Source organism: Crocuta crocuta, unplaced genomic scaffold, assembly GCF_008692635.1.
Source record: "Crocuta crocuta isolate KB4526 unplaced genomic scaffold, BGI_CrCroc_1.0 scaffold26, whole genome shotgun sequence".
Lineage (NCBI taxonomy): Eukaryota > Metazoa > Chordata > Mammalia > Carnivora > Hyaenidae > Crocuta > Crocuta crocuta.
The window spans coordinates 5787089-5804897 of NW_027532249.1; the positions used below are offsets into that span (position 1 = coordinate 5787089).

General features: G+C 48.8%; 1 long non-coding RNA gene across 1 annotated transcript; it reads left to right on the top strand.

The window, feature by feature from the left end:
* Nucleotides 1–736: 736 nt before the first annotated feature.
* Nucleotides 737–17294, top strand: LOC144243125 (uncharacterized). The gene is made up of 3 exons (XR_013338541.1): nucleotides 737–1105; nucleotides 1649–1821; nucleotides 15589–17294. It is a non-coding gene; the product is annotated as an uncharacterized LOC144243125 (long non-coding RNA).
* The last annotated feature ends 515 nt before the right edge of the window (nucleotides 17295–17809 follow it).

Consider the following 17809-nt stretch of genomic DNA (forward strand, 5'->3'; position numbering starts at 1 on the left):
CATAGTAGCACTTCGCCATGTTGGAAGGGGAGACGGTAGATCAGAAAGGGAAAATAAGAAAACTCCCACCTTGAAAGGAAAAGGAAGCTCATAATTGGGGCTTCTGGCCCGTGGGAACTGCACAGAGAACAGAATGGAGTATGTGGGAAACAGCAGCGGAGAAGGGCTCCGTGATGAACTAACTTGTGTGTTCCCCCACCTCCCTGTGGCCCCAAGTTTCCTATGTGGAAGTCCTAACCCTCAGTACTTCGGACTGTGACTGTATTTGGAGATGGGACCTTTAAAGAGGCAATTAAGGCAAAATGAGGTCATGTGGGCGGGCTCTAATCAGTGTGAGTGGGGCTTTTAATGAGAAGAGGAGTTTGGGAGCGCCTGGGCGGCTCAGTCTGTTGGGTGTCTGACTTCAGCTCAAGTCATGGTTTCCAAGTCCGTTGAGTTCGAGCCCCGTGTCGGGCTCTGTGCTGACAGCTCAGAGCCTGCAGATTCTGTGTCTTCCTCTCTTTCTGCCTCTCCTCCACTCATGCTCTGTCTGTCTCTCTCTCTCAAAAATAAATAAACATTTTTTTAAAAAAAAAGCTTAAAAATAAAAAAAGAAGAGCAGTTCAGGACACAGACTGGCATAGAGCGAAGACCATGTAGAGGTACAGGGAGAAGACAGTCCTCAGACAGCCAGGGAGAGGCCTCAAAGGAAACCAAGCCTATTAACACCTTGGTCTTCAACTTACAGCCTCTGGAACTGTGAGACAAGATATTTCTGTGGGCTACATCCCCCCAAACCTCCTTCCTGGCCTGTACTGTTCATACGGCAGCTGACTTCCTTCTCTTGGCTGGTGTGATGGAAAAGAGTTGACTGTGACTAGGATGAAGGGACACGGAGAGCAGGTCTTCCGTCCTACAGCCGTGCAGGATTCTGGGAAGAAAACGTCTCGGCGTCCTTGACCCCACGTGGGTGTCCCATCTGCCTGCACGAGTAGCCAAGCTGGGCAATGACTGGGAGGCCACTCACACAAGTGCGGGCCTCGTGGAAGGCACAGAAGTCGCTCACATGTCAGAGGACGCCCTGGGTGGGCAGTGGCTGCTGTGAGGGAGGAGTCTGGACCGGCAGGTAAGCCCGCAGAGTGTACCCCCTGCAGGGAGCAAACGGGGGTCACGGTCAGACCTTGCCCCTTGGACAGAGAGAGGGGGCAAGGCCAGCAGCGGACAGCCCCAGGCCCGGCTGAAGTGGCCAGTAAGCGAGGAGTGACCCTTGCTGAGAGGCCACGGGGACCCTGGCTGCAGCCCTGAGGGCTCGGTAAGCTCGGCCGCCCGGACACCATCTTGGGAAGGGAAGGACGCAGGCTGTGGAATCAGAAATATTGAAGCTTGTCCTCAAAGGACAGTGAAAGAGTCTTTAGCAAATGTAACCCGCCCTTCTACTTGGGGGTTGGGAACCATGTTGGCAAGCTGCCGACACAGGGGAGCATGAGGGCGGCAAATTTCACCCCGGAATGCCGTGGAGCTGACCACCATCAGGCTCACCAGGCCAGGCTCATGCACCACGCAGGTGCTGAGCCCTGGAACGTCCCTACCTGTCCCTAACGAATTCACCCCCACTGTCCCTCTTCTCTTACACCTCTTTTTCTCTTTTCTTTCTGTTATCAAATTCCAGCTCCCTGAAAATATCACCTGAATAATCTGCTGATAAACAAACAAAGCTGTGTTTACCCTCATTGTGCCGTGGGAGGCGACTCAGGGAGGAGGCCAATGCCAGGAATCCTCATCAAGATTCTGAAGCCTGGTTTAAGGTTGGTTTTCAACTTCAGCGGCCTTGACTGGGACGAGGTAAGAACAATACTCAACACAACAATACAACAATAACCTAATACAATGGTTAAGACCAGTAGGCACAGAAAGGCAATGATTTTGAAGCAGGGGTTGGCGGAGGGATGTAAACTATCTGTGATGCTTTCTATCGAAAGGCCAATGGGCCTTTCAAGAAGATTCTGGAAAGACAAAGTAATTTGCAACTTTCTAGGCAAGAGTTTTCGAGAAGAGCAAACTTACCTTGAGGAAGATGGTGGAGTAGTGACGTCGTATTAATGCAGATAGCGAGCTGTGCTGCTGAGTTTGTGTGTGAGTCTGCTTCTGAATCTGAGGAATGGTTGTATGGAGGGGACCCTGTCACAGGCACCGCCACGTGGTTCTGTGCATGTGCCTGGCTCTGTGCCCGTGGTGTAAGGGATTTGGGGCCAGTGACTGCAAGATAGAAAGTTCTTGCTACTCACGTTATCTGACTCTCTCCTTGGCTGTTTAAAGAACATCAGCATTTGTAGACCTATCAGATACGCACACAAATGGGAGTAACAGATCACATAGGAGAAGCCAGGGTGGAGAGTAGAGATTTCTAGAAGCTCTAGGAAGCCACGGGACAGGGTGGAGGGTGTCTTCACCTGAGTTGTGATTCATCGCTGTCTGCCCCACTTTTCCTTCTTTCCTCAATGGCCCGTCACGTTAGGGACAGCTTGTGATGGACACAAATTTCCAACCGTGCTCCTTCCCACGTGCAGTCTCCAGAGAAAACACGAAGATCTGACATCCTCAGCAGGTTCTGACATCACAGCTGAGAGCACGTGACCCTGGGCAAGCAAGTCCTTTCACATCCAGTCTCTTATTTCTCAACTACCGTAGCTCTTCTGGGTACTTCATGGCGCAGTTCTTGAGACATGGCATTTTACAGTAGGTTCTACACACTCTGCTCATGACAGCATTCTTCCAGGACTTTCCCTGCATTTGCCCTCTCTCCTCTCCCCACAGCCCTCAGGCGTCCCCTGGAAAATNATGCTCCTTCCCACGTGCAGTCTCCAGAGAAAACACGAAGAGCATTGGGCTCCCCTCCCAGCAGGTTCTGACATCACAGCTGAGAGCACGTGACCCTGGGCAAGCAAGTCCTTTCACATCCAGTCTCTTATTTCTCAACTACCGTAGCTCTTCTGGGTACTTCATGGCGCAGTTCTTGAGACATGGCATTTTACAGTAGGTTCTACACACTCTGCTCATGACAGCATTCTTCCAGGACTTTCCCTGCATTTGCCCTCTCTCCTCTCCCCACAGCCCTCAGGCGTCCCCTGGAAAATGCACTCTCAGGATGCCTGGGTGGTTCAGTGTCCCACTCTTGGGTTCAGCTCAGGTCATGATCTCGCAATTTGTGAGTTTGAGCCCCACACTGGGCTCTGTGCTGACAGGATGGAGCCTGCTTGTGATTCTCTCTCCCTCTCCCTCTCTCTGGCCCTCCCCAGCTCACTCTCCCTCTCTCTCTCAAAATACAACAAACATTTTAAAAAATGCATTCTCTTTTCCTCCACCAGCCTCTTTACTCCTCCAGTCCAGTATCCACCCCGCCTTCACCTGTGCCTCAGTTTACCCCTGCATGTACCACTGGCTTCTTTCCAGGCTAAAATCTTTGTTACAGGCCTACATTTGTCTAGTTTCAGGTGACTATACTAAATGTGCTTACCATATATGCAGAAATGCCATGGGGCCATGGAAAGATCTTAGCTCTGGAAGCAGAATCCTGGGATCGAACCCTGGCCCATCCACTTGTTGGCAGTGTAAACTGAGGCAAATTGTTCCACACGTCACTGGGTCTGTTTCCACATCTTGAAAATGAGCCTAGTTTAAAAAGTTTTTGTTTTTGTTTTTAATGAGCATAGGCCGTGTAGAAATGTTTTTTTTCAAACTAGCGTGGGCAAATGAATATATGTTTCCCTCGGCTCCCAAAGTCTTCTGGAGCAGTAAGAACCACCTCAAGGATGACCCAGCGCTCTTTCCCACAACTCCTTTAAAGAAAGGCGAAGCCAGTGTCTGAGAACACAAGGTTAGTACGAGCCTATTCGTGTTCAAATCCTGGCTTGGCTACTCGAGGGCAGGACTGGGGTGAGGGGAATGGGGTACTCAACTTGGGCACAAAATTTAAGAGGGAATCAAAAAACTCAGCAATCCTCATGCAGTATTTGAAACAAATCATATCAGGGGCACGTGGCCCAGTCAGCAGAGTGTCTGACTTTGGCTCAGGTCATGATCTTGCTGTTTGTGAGTTTGAGCCCCACATCGGTCTCTGTGCTGTGAGCCCCTTGCCTGCTTCGGATCTTCTGTCCCCTTCTCTCTCCACCCCTCCCCCACTTGTGCTCTCTCAAAAAGAAATAAAAACATTTAAGAACTCAAAAATTTTAAAAATCACATCAACAAACTAAGGCCCCCCAGGCAGGCCGCTTCGTTCTGTAAATAATGTTCTATTTCAGAGCTGAGATCGGGGTGAGGAGAGAGAGGCCAGGTTGCACAAGTGCAGGGATGAATCCCACCTTTATTTATGATTTTAATATTTTGCTCATCCTGAATTTGCATGTTAATTTTTATTTTGAACATTCGATATTAAGACATGGTCTAGCCCGATTCCTAAGTGTTTGGGGCATTTCCTTTCATTTTGCCCCAAGCCGAGCAAAGCTTCCCTCGTCTCACCCTGGCCCCAGCCCTGCGACCACATCCTTTGCTGTGCAATCCCTGCAAAGTCACTTTCACTCTCCACACCTCAGTCTTCCCCTGCATCAAATGGGGATGGCAATGAATGCACCTGTCTCACCCCGTTCTCCTGATGATCATATAAATCAGTAAGTGTAAAGCATTTATGCCAGCGACTATATACTCAGTAGGAGTATTTTCCCCCAGGGCCTCGAGCACAGGATACACCCTCTTCCCACTGCCCTGCACCAATCCCCCTGCATCACTCACTTACCTACTCAACTGACATCCTTGGCCACCCCCCAGGTGCCGTACAGGACTGAGTGACGTGTGAGACATAGTGCTACAGGTCTACGATCTGGTCCGCAGATACGTTAGGCTGATTTCAGCTGCAAAGAGCAGAATGCATGCTGGAAAAAATTACTTAGGAAATAGAGATTTATTCTTTTACAGAAGAGGAAGTCAGGAGCCAGGGAATTGCAGAATCGTCCGGCCCAGAAGATCAATAGCATCAGGGCTCAGCGCCGGCTTTCCTGTGCTTTCCTGGGGAGCTTCCTCATGGTTGCACAATGGTGCTGACGCCTCCAAACACAGACTCACCTGACAGTATCTGAAGGCGGGAGAAAGGGGAGTAGGCAAGTGCGTCTGTGTGTGTGATGTGTGTGTGTGTGGTGTGTACCTCTGTGTGGGCTATACTGTGCTGTTGTATAGACACGTATATGTGTTGTGCGTTTTGTGTGGGGCCTGTGTTGTGTGGTCTCTGTAGATGTGTGCATACGCTGTGGGTGGTATGTATTACGTATACATGTGTTGCACGGGTAGTGTGTTGTGTCTGTGGTGTGTGTTGTGTATGGGGTATGTTGTGTGTGTGGTCTATGCGGTATGGGTGTTGTATGTTTGGGTATGTATGTGCTGTGTGTGGCCCGGGTTAAGTATACGTGTTGTGGGTGTGGTGTGTGTTGTGTCTGTGGTCTGTGTGTTGTATATGGTGTGTGTGAAATGCGCTGTGTTGCTGCGTGGGGGCGGGGGACGGGTAGACTGCCTTCTTCCAGTGTCCCTCTTCCTGGGGAACACAGCCACTCCCTGAAATTTCACCCAGGCCACCGCTGCCCTGCCCACACTTCGGTCCTTTGCCAGAACTTCGGCCAAGTCCCACTCAGTGGGAGGGGTGCAGAGCTGGCTTAGACCTGGGGCAGTGGGCCACTCCCTGCCCTTGGCCTTGGCCACCAACATCCTGCTACAGGGAAGGAGGAGACGGGCTGTTGGGTTGGCCATCAACAGTTTCTTCTTCCGTAAAGAATGGTTCCTCATGGGTTTTTATAATCTTCCAAAAGTAGACTAGTCTGACATTTTAAGGAAAGATTGCCTGAAGCAGAGAGAAGAGTCATTAGTTCAACATTTTTGGCCTCATTGATTGAGGCCCGTGTGTGCTCCCAAGCCCAGTTCCCACCTGGGCTAAACTCAGCGGGTGAGGTGGCCCTTTGCAGTGCGAGTGAGGAGGGAGGCACACAGGCGGCTCTGATAAGAGGGCAGAGTTCAGGCGGTCTCTGTCTCTCCTACCAGCAGCCCTCCTCTGGACCCGCTATTCTTCTCTAAGGCAGCAGTTATGAGCCGCTGGAGGTAGTGGTGAGCTCTCCCTGGGAAAGGAGGAAGGAAAGAGAACTCTCAGCAGACAGGCCCAGGGGAGGCCTAGTGGGAGGGCCTGTGGTCCAGGGAGGCTCCAGACGNCAAACAAATAGCCATGAAACTGAATGTGGATGCAAGTGGCTTAAGACGCACGGGTGTAAACGGAGCGTGCCGGCCTGAGTGTGGGAAGCGCCGCCGGGCGAGGCCCTCCGCCCCCTGCAGCCATGCCCGGCTGCTGTCCCTGTGTCTCTGTCCCGCCGCCTGTGCGGTTCGATCCCCCGATCCCCCGCTCTGCCCGGGCCCGGAACCACACGGCCCCCACAATGCCCCGCCCCCGCAAGGCGAGCGGAGGGGTGGTGCGATGCGAGCAAGGGCGCGGGAGCCGGGCGGCGGGCTCTCCTCCCAAGTGCGCGCGTCCTCGGGGTGCTACCCGCCCCTCTCCGTTTTCTCCCTGCTTTCTGTCCTGGGTGTAAAACTCATGTGCCACGGGGAGCCTTGGTCTCGGTAACACGCTGCCTGGTGATGAACTTGGAAATCACTTCCCGTAGGAGAGGGGTTTTCATCGTAAATTCGTTGATCCGGGACCGTCGTTGTTTTAGGTGAGCCCATCAGGCCATCATCAGGAAAGACCCAGGGATGTATCAGCTCAATGAGAAAATCTAGCAAAACATCACCTCTCTTCCTCCCTTGCCCTCGAGATTATAATAGGCGGCTGTGAACCCTGGCTGTCCTTCTCCTCCTCCTGTGCACCGCGGTGGTGCAGGGGTGAGGCGGGGAGGGTGGACCCCAAATACGTATCAGCCCCTAGGTCTCCTCCTTTATCATCAGGAAACAGAACAACCAAAAATGGCACCAAGAATATAACACCATTGTATTTCCTCTCCCTTCTTATTTTCTCAACGTGACGTCAGTCGTCAAGAGCTTTTGTTGGCACAGAAACTTTAACCCTAAAATCATTTTCCTAACACCTTCCACCCCGCTTTGGTTTCTACACTTCCCTGTCACATAGGAGACCAGTACTGCTACTGTCATTTAACTGCCGATTAAAAAAAGCAGTCTTTGAAATGTGAAGCGATTTCGGCCATCAAACAGGAGAGGGTGGTGGATCAGAAATTTGGATGTAGGCTGCAAACTCCTCATGCAGGACCCAAACAGATCTGTGTATCGCTCATTTCTCTCATCTGAAAAAAAAAAAACCCACGACTTTTTTAAAGAAAAACATTCAAAAGACAGAGAACACACATGGAGGAGCCAGGCCCCGGTCAGTAAGGGGAACATGACGCGCAGAGGTTTGGGGTCACAGGCTCAGGGTGGGAACCGTGTGTTTAAGCCCAGCTGGCTCATTTGAGTTTCCCAATCCTTTATTTGTTTAAAATTGTTGAATGCTTATTTATTTTTGAGAGAGAGAGAGCAAGTGAGGGAGGGCCAGAGAGAGAGAGGGAGACACAGAATCAGAAGCTGTCAGCACAGAGCCTGACGCGGGGCTCCAACCTATGAACTAAGAGATCATGACCAGAGCCAAAGTCGGATGCTTAACCAACTGAGCCACCCAGGCGCCCCTGAGTTTCTCAAGCCTTTAGATCATGCTCTCAGTTACTGGAAATGCCACGGGTGAAGAGAAAGTATCCCCATGGAGTGACCCCCAAACACATCCCGGCGGGGGTGGGGGGGATGTTCTCCAGGCCCCTGGCAGGGCCTCTACCTAGAACATAAGAACCAGGTGCAGTGAGTATGCTCACATTGGGGCTGGATCAGGATAAACTGCCTATGAAGGACATTTGGGTACTACCTGGGGAGTCAGAATACAGAAGGGTGGTGGACGAGTGAAAAGTCCATGGAGAGGTGGAGGCTGGTCATTGAAAACAGCAGGTCACAAAACGACGTGGATAGAACCAGCTCATTTGGGTAAAAAATGTGTATCTGTGAAAGGGATCCACCCTAAAACATTAACAGTAGAAATCTGGATTGGCATTTTTTATTTCCTAATTTCTGTTTACCTGTGCATTATAACATATATGTACATATCAGAAATACTTATATTTTCTAATACACACACACACACACACACACATGCCTTTGTAACAGTAAAAGGCTATCTTCTTTAAAAAAATAATTTCCCAGGGGCACCTGGGTGGCTTAGTCAGTTAAGCGTCCAACTTTCGCTTAGGTCATGATCTCGCGGTTCGTGGGTTCGAGCCCTGCGTCGGGCTCTGTGCTGCCTGCCAGCTCAGAGCCTGGAGCCTGATTCAGATTCTGTGTCTCTCTCTCTCTCCTAGAAATAAATAAAAGATTAAAAAAAAAATAATTTCCCAGGGTGCCTGTGTGGCTCAGTCGGTTAAGTGTCTGACTTCAGCTCAGGTCATGATCTCACGGCCTGTGAGTTCGAGCCCTGTGTCGGGCTCTGTGCTGACAGCTCAGAGCCTGGAGCCTGATTCAGATTCTGTGTCTCTCTCTCTCTCCACGCCCCCCCCCCCCCTCCGTTTGCACTCTGTCTCTGTCTGTCTCAAAAATAAATAAGCATTAAAATTTTTTTAACTAATTTCTCTTAGGAAAAGGTGGGAGTTCCTTGCACTCATCTGCATGGATACTGACCTTGGGGACCCTAGGCCCCTTCCAGTCTCATTCCTTCCTGCCCCCCTACCTCCACCCCGAGGATCCTGTAGGGCAGCAATTTACTCTGCCTGCATTCCCCAGATCCATTCCCCAGATCCAAAGTCACCTGCCCGGGCCTCCTACAAAGTGACTCTTCTCCAGGCCTCGGGCTGCAAATGGTCTGATAAGTACCTGGCCCCTGTTGTGTTACCCTTTTGCTTTCTTTTTGATCCAAGAGGGTGAACTTTTAGTGGTAAAAGCTCAGCCATAACACACACACACACACACACACACACACACACACACTATCCACTGTCAGTTGTAGTTGTTCTGGGAAGGGAAATGTGAGGGAGGGTCCCAGGATCCAGCCTCCCGGGCACCCCACACCCAAGCCACCCTCCTGTCTGGGGCCAGTGGTGGATGCCGATCTCTCTACCAGCTCTACCTTAGCACAGAACCAGCAAGGAAGGCAACACCACTGAGCGCAATCCCCTGGCTTTGTGAGCCTGGAGGACAGTGGGAGGCGGGCTGAGCTATCGGGTTTCCTCGTCCGTGGAAAGGGGACGATATTAAATCACTTGATAAAATATCTGTGAAGGTCACATGAGTTAATACACATTGTCCGGCGAGCACTTAATGAATGTCAGCCCTCATTACACGAGCTAGAGGGAGAGCTACACTTTATTCCGAGGGGAGATAGTAGAGAGACATCTAGAAAGAAGCAAAAAGACATCTCCTAATTACCTCTGTCGGGAAAGCTCGGAAAGCAAAGAAAAGAACTGTGGCTCTCTACCCACCACCCACCCTGCCCCTCTGAGAGAGAGTTCCGGAAAAGCATACACAGGAAAGCATTAACGATGGTAATCTCCACATTGGTGTGGCTGTGGCGGCAGCTCCAAACAAGGACCCAGGTGGTCTGCCAGGGAGGCTTGCCACGGGCTTCGTGCAGAGCGAGGAGGCCTCCCGGGGTAGGGGTGGGGGGGGTCTGGAGGAGAGGTACCTAGGAGCCATGCAGGTGGAGAGAGGCCCAGGCCCAAGGTATGTGTGTGCGTGTGTAGGCGGTCGGGGCTGACGATGCCAGGGCACTGGGGCATCCTCCAAGCTCAGCAAGACAGGCTGTGTGGGCCTCAGGCAGCTCCAAGGCCCACGGCCCCAGCAGCCCACAGCCAGTACCTGAGCGCCAGTGCCTACCAATAACCACCCTAACACAGAGGCGGGCTCCTCCAATACCTCAGACTTGTATCTCCTGAACCCGGAACAGCCCAACTCTGCCTATGTTTGGTCCCAAAAGGCTCACCACCTCCCTAGTACCACTTGACCCAAAGAAAGTTCTGGAAAGGGAAAGTTGGAGCAAAAAGACGGGGTGATCTTGACCCGCTGCATCTTGATTCTGCCCACCAGATATGCTGTTTCTGGCGGGTGGAGATATTGTCACCTCCCACTTGGGCGTTAACAAACGACCTGAGAAAGTTGCTGAAGTTCCCTTCGGCTCTGGGGAAGTCCTCCTGCACTGGATGGGACTAAATACAAGGGAAGCTGGGGAAATAATGAATTTCTTCTTCCCAATTATATCTCGGCTCAATTCTATCAGACTCAAGATTCAGTCTCTGTCTAGAGGAAGGATTAAACACTTTCTTCAAAAGATAAAGCAGATGGCAAAAAGCCACATATTTGTGAATCAAAGCTTGCTTATAAAACCCTCATCTTCAAAAATTAGATTTGAAGCAGGTTAAAAAAAATACCATTTATCTTCAAACATTCCCTTGGAAATGACGTGTGCAGAATATCAACATCAATCTCTGCAACCTTAGAGCTTCAAGTTCATCATCTAGTTGTCGCTTATTTCCATAGTCTTTCTGGCCTTTCGTTGATGAGTGGTTTAGTGTTACAAGTTTTGTTTTGTTTTATGGTGCAGTTTTTGTCGTCGTCATTGTTGTTGTGGCTGTATTCTGAGATTGCATCGTAGAGAATATCTCCTAACGGTTTCAGAGCATCATCTTTGGCAAAATAAAGTCACTGCAGGTTAATTGAGAAATTTAGAAAATTCTTCCATAGACAACTCTCTGCCCCCAAGAGGAAAGTTTGTAATTAAGATAGATTTGGTGTCATTAGGATCATTTAAAATGCCAACTCTTCAAAAACTGAAGATAGTCAAGTCAGTAGGGAGAAAACACTCTGTACATCTACCTGGCTTATTGGAGGAGCTGACCTTGTGAGGAACAAGGAAAAAGGAACTTTGTTTTTCTCCTCCCGCTGTCTCTGCACCTGTACATTTTGATATCTATTTCCAGGGCCTGAAAGATGCCTTAATCATTCCCTTTGGGAAATCCAGACCCTCGTGACTCAACATGGACATCCCTCTGGTCCAATCAGAGCTTCCCAGAGCTCAGGCCTGAGGCAGGTCATGTAATGCCCTATGGCAGGTGCGGGAGGTTAAGATGGAGATGGAAAGACGATGGGTGCTGCTTATGGAGTATCAACACCCTCCCCGACGCGGCAGCGGTCCCCTGAAGACCGAGTGGCTCTTGGGCTGCTCTCGTGGGTTCTTCAGGTACATGCAGGCCCAGCTGGGGACATGTGACACTGCTGCTTTCTGGAGGGGGCAGTGACGAGGTAGGCTTTGAGTCCATCCTTGAAGCATGGGTAGGAAGGGCCGTGGGTGAGGTGAGGTGAGGTGAGGTGAGGTGGGAGCCAGGTGTACCTTCCAGGCCAGGCTAGGTGGCGGGCTGCCAGGCAAGCGGGGGCAGAGAAAGGACCTTGAATTACTTTCCTAGAGCTGCTGTGACAAAGCATCACAGACCGAGGGGCTTAAAATAGCTGGAATGTGTTGCCTCACAGTTGTGGAGGCCGGAAGTCCAAACTCGAGGTATCAGAGGTTTATGTGTAAGAGGCCCTGTGTCTCGCAGCTCTGGGGAATGTGGACCATCTTGCGTGTCCCTTGGCTCATGGCTACATAACTGTCGTGTCTGCTTCCGTTGTCCCATGGTGTTTCCTCTGTGCCTGTCGGTTCTCTTCTGAGGCCTATTGGCTTAGGGGCCACCCTGCCCCAATACGACCTCATCTTACCATAACCAATTACATCTGCGATGACCTTCCTTCCAAATAAGGTCAACTTCACGGGTACCGAGGTTACGACTTCATATCTTTGGAGAGACACAATTCAACCCATAACAGACCTGGAAAACCTTTGCCAGCTCCTCATAGCTTAATGTTTCAAGTTGAAATATCAGTGGGGCATCCATGGCCCCCCATGGTCCGTCTTCAGCTCTTCCTTCCAGTTGTCGGGTTGGCCAATGTCCTGCTCACTCGACACTCAAGCTATGTGGACCTCTTAGTCGGCAGCACGCGATGATTGCCTTCCCACCTCCTCAGCTGAGCGAACTCTTTGTGTTTTGAGCTCAAGGTCACTTCCTCTGTAGGGCGTCCTCCAGCCCTCCGTTATCAGCAAGAACAAACCACCTGTGCCCCACTGTGTTTGCGTCAGAGCTTCATTGCGGCACTCCACATGCAATCCCCCTTAACTCGTTGCGATCCCTTTGTAGCTCCGTTAATCATCCCCTATAGATTTTCGGCTCCTTAAATGATAGGATTGTTAGGATTGGTGGCTGTGTTCACTCCAAGCTCCTCAAAACCTATTTAGTCCCTGGTCTGGTTGAAATAAAACACTGCATTTGGCAACTGGCCAAACAATACTTATCTGAAAGAACATTTGAGATGGTGGGAGCCTCTCCCTGCCCCGTGGTGAAGACAAGGAGCTGAACTCCAGCTCCAGGTGTCTGATGAGGACGTCCGGAGTTAGGGCAGGTGTTAGCAGGTGGGGTCTGCAGGCAGCCAATGAAAGGTGTAGGTCCCCGGAAGCACAGGTCAACGGTTCTGGCTAGTTTAGAGCAATCGGGTTGCAAGGAAGAGGGAAGTAGATGGGAAAGAAGGAAGAGAAGAGTAGGTGCCTACTATTGGAAGGGAAGAGGAGCCCGTTTGCTCCTACTGTTTTCCTGGAATCCTTAGAAGGTCCCAAGGTGAGGAAGGGGTTTGATGGTTGGGCATGTTCTGAGTGTGTTAGACACAATCTGGAGATAGCGCTTTTTGGTGTTTACACCAAAAAGTGTTTACAAAGACAAATGAGTGTTTACAAAGTCAGAGTGTTTACAAAGACAAATAGCATGACAGAATCACTCTATGATTCCATACAGTTCACACTTGTCACATTTGAATATGACGCTGGGACACTAGCTCAGGGGAAGCTGGTTTCTTCCGCTGTACGGGTAAGCAGCGCCATCTAGTGGCCCTCTGAGCAAAGCGTTGGTGGTCTGGGTCACCAAGAGCCAGGTCCTCTTTCGTATCAAAAACTCCGTTCGCACGTGTTCAATACAATTTAGTCCAGATCAGGATAGAATTTAAAACTTTTGGGATGAGTGAAACAATATCTTTAGCTCCAGCAACATTTTATCATTTGACAAATATGACTGACAAATATTACCAGGCACTGGGCCCTGGGCACACCGTGGGTGTCAGCAAGGGCCTACCCTCATGCGATGCAGCATGGGACATTCATAGTCACTTGTGCACACTCTTCTATTTTAGAGAATCTATTTCACACCTGGGTATTCTAAGAAATTTGAGAGGGAGGGAAGCTTGAGTTTGAACACTTGTCTAGAACACTCAAAATCTGTTTTTTCGATAGATGAGGAACTTCCTCATTTAAATTTTTTTATTTTGAGATACTCATAAACATAATCCTTGCCATTTCAACAGCAGGCTCATATCTCTTCCTCCCTCCTCTCCTTGACGACAGGCACCCCCTTGGGGACTCTCTTCGATCCTTGTCCCTCCAGCCCCAGGAGCGCCCATTTCTGTTGCCAACTCCTATATCTGCGTCTCCTCCCTGATCTCTGGTCTTACTTGCAAATCCACATTTCCAGATGCCTATCATCCATCTCCCCCTAGATGACCTGCGGGCACCTAATACTCAACATGTCCACACCGAGTGCAGTTCCTTCTTAAATCTGTTCCTCCTCCCATCCACTTTCCCTTCTTTGGTTGATGGTATAGTGTCCACCACATCCCTTGAGCGGAGATCCTGGCTCTGTCCATCGTTGACTTATCTCCCTCCTACAGCCACAGGCACAATGCTGGGACCTCCGGGAATGCAAAGTCTTACACAAATAATTCCAAGAATTCCAGATTCCAGTCAGTGTATTTGCTGAAAAAGAATACAAAGTTATTTCAAAATAGAAATGAATGAATGTGTAAATGATTAGCAAATGTCGATCACATTAACTTCAGAAGTTGTTATATTTAATGTTTATAAATATTTGACTGCGTTAACATCGTATGCNATGGGAGCTGATTACAAATTACATGAATGAATTGTTGCCAAGTAATTTCAAAAATAACATAATAAAACATCCTTTCTAAATGTTTACAGTAGGAAAGTGTACACTATCTCTAACGTGGGAGGCAATACAACGGAAAAGAGAGAGATGTCAGCCAGGTTGCCAAGTTCAGTAGATGGGTGCAAGCTGTTTAGTGCTCGGAGTTGGCGAGGATTTGGAGACTGATGTCCAGTTGTGTAGCTGAGCCCAGTGAGTTTGCAACTATCCATTTTGGGTATGGGAGGGGTACGCAGTACATATTCAGTGTGCTGAAGCTGGCTCAAGCTGGAATTTTGCAAGCCACTTGTTAAACTTGCCCCTCATTAAAAATTAAATGATGGGGTGCCTGGGTGGCTCAATCAGTTGAGTGTCCAACTTCGGCTCGCGTCACGATCTCACGGTTCGTGGGTTCGAGCCCTGCGTCGGGCTCTGTGCTGTCAGCACTGAGCCTGCCTCAGATCCTCTGTCCCTCCCTCTCTCTGTCCCTTTCCACTCATGTGCTCTCTCTCTCAAAAATAAGTAAATAAACATTTAAAAAATTAAATTCTATAAACTTAAAATCAGATAACTCCCATTAAAAACAAAGCTGCTAAATACTCACGCATATCATTTCCTAATGTATCATCCACGCACTTGAAGCCACTTGTCTACGGTATTGTGTGGTAGAAGGTGTCCTTGACCATCTCCTCTTGATTCTGCATTTAGTGACATCATGCTGATAGCCTGAAATCAGTCCTGTGGGAGCATTTACACCATGAAAATTGACAAACACTACAAATCAGGGCTTTCCCCCTCAATTTCCCAGGAGTAATTTTCAGAAGCAGGGTACCCCCGGCAAGAATAATAAAATGAGAGCTAACACTCATATGGTGGGTTTTATGTGGCAGGCACTGTTTTAACAGTGCTATAACCAGGGTATAAATATATTTATATTTATATAAATTCATTTAATTTCATAAAATTCTCACTACAAGTCTGAGTTAAATACTGTTATTATTACTACAAGTTTATAGATGAGGAAACAGAGGCAAAGGGGTATTAGGAAACTCAATTACAAGTTCATTGGACCATCAGGTAAAAATATACACTTACTCCTTTCTAGGAGCTAGCAGTAGGAGAGACTAGGCAGACATGCAAAGAACAAACTGTAAGAAGACTTGAGAGTATATAGAAAGTTCGACGAGAACGCGGCCATTACTCATGCCTATTTGAGATGACATAGAGGGTCACTTTGTGGAGATTTGAAGGATGCGTGTAAGGTTGATTTCCACCTTTCCCCAATCCCAGGTGTGTGTGAGGTGCCACCGTATTTACTTTAAGCCTGGTTAAGAGGCATGTCATTCAAGGTAGGCTCCTTAGGTTGCAGGGACAAACAGTCCCCAAATCTTGGTGACATGACACAATAAAGGTTTGTTTCCATTCACACTGAATGTCCGATGCTGGGGCTCAGCTCACTGCCATCTCTCAGGGTCCTGGCTGATGGATTTTCCATCTCAACACATAGGTTCATAATCACCACAGCAGCGATGAGCGACTATAGCGATTCAGGCATGGCCTTTTCCAACATCCACCTGGAAGTGACACAGCAACTCCTGCCATGTTTCATTGCCCACATCAAGGAGACAAGGAATTGCAATGCTACCATCGAGCCTGAAGAAGGAGAAATGGAATATGTGTGAACTGCCCTTAATGACTTCCATGACTTAAGGACTGCAGGTGTGTTCCCTGAGGATGGGGGACACATGACTGGTGTCTGACACAGGCCTGAAACTCCAGGCACCTTGGCAGCAGGACTGAGGCTATGGTGAGACTGGTGCACCTTCCCATGGTGTCCACATGGGGAATGATGATGGTGAGCATAGAGACAACGGTAACCAGCACTTAGCTCGCTCTTACCATGCAGCCATCGTTGCGCCGCATGCTATCTGTACATCAACTTGTGTAAGCCCAGACCTGTGGCCCTAATCGCTGGAGAGCTGCAGGCGCCTTCATAAGAGGACTACTTGGAGGGTTTCTAGTATCTGTGCTTTTCCAGGATATTGTGCAAGCTGTTGAAATGCTGAACGCCCCCAGCAAAATTCACAGACCGAGTAACCACATTCCTCTGTAACAGAGCATCTTAGATGAGTGGGACCTTCCCCTAGTCCCATTTTCCTCCAATTTCCAATTTTGTAGGGGAGCTTCTAGGGAGTGAGGTTGGCCAGCATCCTGTCTCTGGGACAAACGTTTGCACCCTTGTATTCGTATGGTGGCCACAGAGCCACCTGGACAAGCTACATGAACTTACCCATCACTGGGGTTTAAACTTAAACAAAATTGTCTGATGGGCTGAGTGGGCTTTGATGGAGGCCAGAGTGTGGCAGGAACAGCAGCGTCCCAGGAGAGAACTCATACTCAGTGCCTGAGCATGGTGATAGAGACAAATGCTTTAGGGACCAGGTATCTAGCCTGAGGGACCAGGGTTTTATGTGGACGTTGAATATGCTGTAACTCTTTGGGGCAATGGTGAGGATTTCAGAGCTCCAGCTGTGAAGCAGCATTTTCATAGAATTCTTTTGGCTTGGCCTCTCAAAGCTAAGAGAGGGCTATATCCTCATCATTCCCTTCATGATTAACAGGTAGATAGCTTTGCACTCTAGATGTTTCATTGACAGGAACCACCACCACCGTGTGAAGTAGGTACTGGTATTACATTCATTTTCTGGATGAAAACCCTAAAGCACAGAAAGATGAAACAATTTGCAGAGACCACACACACGATAAGTGGAAGAGTCACATTCCAACCCAGTCAGCCTGGTACCAGACCTTGGAGAGATATGAATATAAAAGACAAAACAAATGGAACTACATTCTAAAGAGCAAAGAACCCCATCTGCATGGGCCAAGACTCACTTCACGAGTGTGTTGTCAAGTCTGAGCACAAGATTGGCCAAGGCAGAGGGCTTATTGAGGGAAAGGAAATGAAGCAGTTTTATGGCCATAGGAGTTGGCTTGACAGATTTAGACCTAGAGGAGAACACAATGACTGGCAGAGTTTCCATTTCCTGAGTGTGAGGCTGGCATGTGAGGCTATAGGGCTGAGCAGGAAAGGCAGAGCAAACTCTCCCCCGGCCTCACTTTGCTTGGGAGAGATAGCTTTCATGGGGAGGGAGCACCCTGCATGGAATGTGCAATAGATCTCAACCTGGAAGCATCCCAAACCAGAAGGGCACCGAGTCTAATATGTGTAATACATTTCTTTTATTTATTTTTATTTTTAAAAATAGTTTATTGTCAAGTTGGTTTTTATANATACAGGAGGATTAGGAGGAACTTAATGTAATACATTTCTTTTAAACAGAGGTAAGTATGGTCAAAATTGAAAATCTTTAACAGAGAAACCAGATTTATAACAAAAATTACATGGGTATTTTAGAACTAAAACATAAAACCCTGCAATTAATAACTCATTGAGTGAGATTAATAAGCAATTAGACATAGCAAAGGAAAGGAGTAGTGAACTTGCAGAAAGGTAAGTAGAAAATATCTAAATCGAAACATTATGAGAAAAAAGAATGGAAATAACAGAATAGAGCATGAGACACATGGGGACACAGTCAAATGGCCTAAGGTATGTATAATTATATTCCTTTTTTGAGAGAGAAAGAGAGCAAGCGAGCAGGGGGAGGGGCAGAGGGAGAGGGAGAGAGAGAGGGAGAGAAGGAGATTCCTAAGTAGGCTCCACT